This window comes from Lycium ferocissimum, chromosome 2, assembly GCF_029784015.1.
Source record: "Lycium ferocissimum isolate CSIRO_LF1 chromosome 2, AGI_CSIRO_Lferr_CH_V1, whole genome shotgun sequence".
Classification (NCBI taxonomy): Eukaryota; Viridiplantae; Streptophyta; class Magnoliopsida; order Solanales; family Solanaceae; genus Lycium; species Lycium ferocissimum.
The window spans coordinates 71,342,762-71,349,004 of NC_081343.1; positions in this window are offsets into that span (position 1 = coordinate 71,342,762).

Consider the following 6,243-nt stretch of genomic DNA (forward strand, 5'->3'; position numbering starts at 1 on the left):
TATTTGAAATCTTCCTCCTACTTTTGAGAACACTATGAAAGTATTTAGCATTCTTGTCTCCATCCTTGAACCATTAGAGTTTAGTTTTCTGTCTGAGGAGAGAATCCTGCATGTTGAGCCATCTTGTATATTCTGCATAACCCTTATTGAGATCTTCTCTTCCTTCTTCAGTGTTGTTCATGATATCCAGTTCTTCCAATATTTCTTTCTTGGCTTCCCAGTCTTGAACTTGCTCCTGAATATCCCCAATTTGAATTTTAGACTATTGACTGAGGACTTTGCTCAGTTTCTTCAACTTACATTGTAATCTCCATATAGGGTTGCCCCTTACATCTTCATTCCAAGAGGTTTGGACAGTCTCCATGAAGTTTTCTTGATCAACCCAAAAATTGAGGAACTTGAAATATTTGGTGTGACTTTGATGGTCATTATTACATTTGAGCAGAAGTGGTCTATGATCAGAACCTGATCTAGACAGATACTTGACATTGTTGTTATGATATTGGAAGGCCCAATCATCATTTATCAAGATTTTATCTAGTCTCATCCAAATTTTTTTGCTAGGTATACAATAGTTACACCAGGTATATTTAGGTCCTGTAAAACCTAAGTCACTCAAACCACAAGACTCTATACAATTGATAAAGGCCATACTTTTTCTCATTCTATGAGATAAACCACCAAGTTTTCATTAGGATCCATGATGACATTAAAGTCACCTTCCATACACCATGGTCCATTAATGAGACTCTACATATTTGTGATACTATCCCATAGATCTTCCCTTTCTTCTGGCGTACATTTGGCATACACTGCAGTCACAAAGGTTCCATTATCATTAGGACTATCTTTCATCTTGAGAGTAAGTTGTTGTCCAGTATTAGCAACAATAGTGGTGTTTTCAAGATCTTTCCAGAAGCACCATATTTGACCATTGGTATTGGCTAAACAATGATGAAAAATTAAAAATATCTTTTGTAACCATCTATCTTGTTCATTTCCATAAAAGGCTCATATAAAGCTACAAAAACCACTTTATTGATGTTGACAAGAATTTTGAGTCTGAGAAATGATTTTTTTGTTCTTATTCCCCTAATATTCCAAAAAAATTGCACTAATTATTGGTTAGATAGGGATGGGGCACTCCGTCTTTGTCCTTTTCCATTTCCTTTAGATTTGGATTTAGACTATTGTCTTGTGGATTTTCTTGTCTTCTTGTTCCTGCTCCTTCCTCTAGAATCAGTGGAAACTAAGCTTCCTTGACTCAATTTGAAGTTTGGATCATCTTTTTTACTAGTTCTGGGTTCCTCAGAGACAGTTCTCAAACTAGCAGTATGTTTTTGTAACCTTCTTCCTCTGTGTTGCTGATTCTTATTATTATCTTGCACAGTTTCATCTTCACAGTTCTTGGTTCTTCTTTTATCGTTCATGTCCACTTTGGTTTGACTGATATTCTCAGTATCTTTTTGTATTCTTGGATCAGGTTCACAGTTGAGATCCACAAAAATTTGAATGCCCTCATGATTCTTGATATGAGAAGGTAGACTAGAGGAACTAGCAGCAACAGGGGAACTAATTTCTCCTTCTTCCACCTCGTCCTTCTTTTCGTTCCTGATATCCTTATCATCCATTTGAACTTCTTCATTAGCATGATTTTCATTGGTGTTCTGAGTCTCCACAGTATCACTTATATGAGTTTGATCTGTGGATATTTCAGCACATTCTTCTTTATTATCAATCTCCCTCTTGTCTTCATCTTTACTTCTAGTGGTTTGGATTTGATTCTTATTAATATCAATGTTGTCTTTATCCTTCTTAGGAAAATAAATGAAAAAAACCAAGTTTCTTGGTTTTCTTATTTCTCTTTCTAGCCTCAAACAAGGATATAGTTTTGAAGATGACCATGTTTTTCTTTCTTGGCATTTTTTTGGAATTTCCTTTCCTGTTCTTCTTTTCTTTAGCTTTCATATATGATCCCTCATGTTTTTCATGTTCCACAACATTTTCAGCATATTTTAGAATCTCTTTGTCATTTTTGTTCTTCATTCTTTTGTTTTCCTGTTCAATAGTGTCCTTGTCAACAATCACATTTTCCTGAATATCCTTTCCTTCTTTGTGATTCACATTATCATTTTGTTTCTCCTCAATAGGGACCCCAGAAGTATCTCCCCTATCTTTCTCTTTATTAGTCATCCTATCAGGAGCAGTCTTTTTGTAAACAGTCATTGCATTAGCTAGTATATTATTAATCCTTTCCAAGACCCTATATTCATCAACATTATGACCCAATTTTGTGCAGTGCTTACAGTATTTAGGAATACCCTCATATTCAAGTTTTTGGTAAAAACCTTTCAATGGTGAATCCTCATACTCCAAACCAATCCAGATTTGTTCAGGTCTAGTTTTCAAAAGATCAATTTCTACTCTGATTTTAGCCATACTTAGCCTAGTTCTACCAACAGTAGCAGCATCAAGAGATAAGGGAGTTCCAATATTTTCTGTCAACCGTTTAAGACAATGCCAAGTGTGAAGATGGAATGGAAAACCTAGAAGAAGAACCTAAACAGGTGCAAAAGCAAGATCCTCCTCCGACTTGAAATCCGATGGCCATTTTGGGAGCCACATTTGCAAAATCCATTGATCTCAATAACTCTCCTGTACCAAACAGTCTTGAAATCGTCCTCATTTGTAAATTTTATGAACACATCAAAGTTATCAAAGACTCCAATTGTGGCATTTCCTTTCACAGTAACCATTTCTTTGAATTGAGACCTAATTTTGTCAATTTAAGGCCTTGCTTTCAGAAACCGACCCACCAAAGTGTACCGGCATTCCTCCGCCATTTTTCCATAGTAATCCAAAGCCTTGAAGATAACGGCAGGAACGCCGTTGTGCGTTGTTTGTTTACCCATGATTTGTTCCCTAGTTTGTCAAATTGGTTGTTGATTAAGATAGTGTTGGAGTTGGAGCAGTGATAGTGTTCGCATACGAGGGTTTTTCAGCAATTCCACTGATGGCTATGTGGGTCCCCACCGGAGGGAGCTGTTCCTTCATCGGACGCGCCGAAAGAGTTCCTCCGGGTGTCTCCATGAAGGTGGAGCGTGACCCTTACTCTCCAAAATAGCCGTTAAAAGTCGTTGGTGAGGAGAGACAAGAGAGAGAATAAGAGTTTTTTTTATTTTTTTATTTTTAATTCTTCTGAAGCAAGGCATAAGTTGGACCCCAACTTATGCCTTACGGCAGAAGTTCACCTTAAGGCAAATTTTTACCCAAAATTAATCCTTAAGGCAAACTCTATCATAAGGCTTAACTTTAAGGCAAGCCTCTGCCTTAAGGCCTAACTTTAGCCCAAAGTTAAGGCAGAGGTTCCCAAAATTCCAGCATTTTTTTTTTTGGTAGAGTTTGAAACCCAACTTATGCCTTGCGAATCCCAACTTATGCCTTGCAATTTTTATTTTTTTTAAAATTTTTGACTGAGCGGGAGTTTGAACCCGAAACCAAAGGGCTTTTAGCAAAGGACAAAAATTAAAGACCACTGATTTGAGGGGCAAAAATTAAAGACCACCCTCAGCGAAGGGCAATCCTGCAAATTGCCCGAAGTGTGAACACTGAAGACATTGTTTTGGGCCACTAAGGCCTAATCCCCGTTGCCTGATCCGTATGATTCTCACTAGGGATGGCAATGGGGCGGGGTAGGGTGGGTGTGGTGTGATAAATTTATAACTTGTGAATATTATAAAACAAAAATATAAAATTTATGCACCGTAAAAAAGTTATTTGTCTTGAGGGAAAATATTAAAGATCAACACAAAATAGGAACAAAAGTGCAAATGACGTGGTAAAATAATACTATTAGTACTATCTTTTTTATTTTTTTGTGGTTTGCTTCCCGATGTCTGGATTGAGACTCTACTAACAATTTCATGGGCTAATGTTCATAAACTTCCTTCGTTTATTTTTACTTGTCCACTATAGACTTTGCACACCTCTTATAAAATTATAAATGAAGTGCAAAATTTACCATATTAGCAGAAAATTCCACAATAGTTTAAATTAGAAAATAAATAATTTGATATATTTTAAACAAATATAGCTTGATGCATTTAAAATAATTTCAAACTGATTATAAGAGTAGCCAACCATTTAGTTTTGCTTTTCTTCACAATGGTTCAGAAAAAATTCTACTCCCTCCCTTCCTATTTAGCTGTCTTAGTTTGACTGTGCACGAGGTCTAAAAATTAAAGATATATGTAGTCCTTTAAATCTTGTGGTCTTAAACTTGATATGTAGAATTTTAAACTTATTAAATATAGAAAGATGTACTCTTTTTGGGACAGACCAAAAAGGAAAGTAGAACACTTAAATTAGGACGAAGGAAATATTATATTTCAGCTAAGATTTCGATTCATAGAATGATCTTTTTTTGCGTGGATTGTCCTTCAACAACACTGGTCTGTAATTTTTTCCCTTCGCTTAAAAAGGCGGCCGAAAATACCTGAGGTTCTGGGTTCGAACCCAGCTTAGTAAAAAAAAAAAAAATCGCAAGGTAAGCTTTGCAAAAAGTCTGCCTTATGTGACAAATTTGCCTTAAGGCATAACTAAAGTCTGCCTTATGCGGCAGACGTTGCCTTAAGGCATAACTAAAAGTCTGCCGCATAAGGTAGACTTTTCACGAAGCCTTGCCTTGCGAATTTTATTTTTATTTTTATGACTTAAATGGGGTTCGAACCCAGAACCTCAGGGTATTTTAGTCGAATGGCAAAAATTAAAGACCAGCAATTTCAGGGGCAAAAATTAAACTTCAAAAGTTACAAAATTGTTAAAAAATTAAAAGTTATTAAAAATAAATGCAAAGATGGGATTAAGGAGCTGCCCATTTAGTAGGCACAATTACATCCCATTCTTTTATATTCTCCTCCACCCCTAACTTAATTAAGCAAATTGAATAAAATTTAAAAGTTCTTTTTCTTTTATTTTCGGAGATCGTAATATAATAATTCTTGAAAAGTTTCGATACCGTAATATACCTTAGTGCAAAATCTTCTGGTTTACATATGCGCGATTAGTAGAAATCATATTTTATGAACTATCTGGTTCAAGTGGTGAGGGTAGTGGGTGGGGGTGGTGGGGGGTGTGGTAGGGTGGGGTGAGTGGTTGTGGGGTGGGATGGTAGGGGTGGGTGGTGATGAGGGTAGTGGGTGGTGGTGGGGTGGGGGTAGGTGGCAGAGGGGAAGGGGTTGATGGGGTTGGGGTGGTAGGGTGGAGGTTGGTTGGAGGTGGGATGGGGATGGGGGTATAATGGGGAAATGAAATACCTAATCGCACAAAAACTACCATATCCGTGGTTATAAAAATTGGGCTTCTCATTGTTATATATACCACGGGATTACCACATGTTTACAACACCAGACAACATAATTTTAAAAACAATGAAAACAAACATGGTTTCATAGAAAACAATACAATAATGAACCACGGGAAATAATCATCCAAACACAGAGTTAAGGGGCGTGCAAAGACTATAATAGACAAGTAAAGGTCAACGGATGGAGTATTATTATCTTCTTAAAATAAGAAAGAGGTGATGAGAAAGGTCAAAGGCTATTGAGCGAATTGACATAGTCCATGAACGGCAAGTCAAGGATGACACAACTTACAAGTCGTAAAACGAAGCCTAACAACTTAACAAAGCATTTGAAATGGGGGAAAAGAACAAAACGCCTAACACGACATAAACGTTTCTTCGGGAACTGAAGAAGGCCCATAAATGATTGATGCAAGATATGCAGCTCCATGCCTCCATATTCCTGGACTGCATCTGAATCATCACGTTACTCCTTCGGTCTGTTTTTTGTAGCATTAATTATAAAATTACTAAGCAGTTTATTCTTTGGGAATTGAGAACGCCCATAAGTGTCTTGTTTGATTATTGGCGTTTATTATTCTGCTGGCTTGTGGGCTAACTGATGGCTAAAATATCTTTGAATGTTGTAAGTTAGTTTTAATTGGGATAAAAGGTTACCTAACTCAACTAATCAAAGAAGAAATTGATAGTACTAATACAATGTGTAAAACACAAAACTACTGCACCCTTCATCTCAAATCTTCAGTCGCTTTTTTGCTTTACATGTTACCTAAATAAATATTAATTAGGAGATGTATTTGATCACTAATCTTATCCTTATTTATATATAAGTTATAATCTCTCTTCATTAAATGTTTACTCTATTTATGTGTAATCTT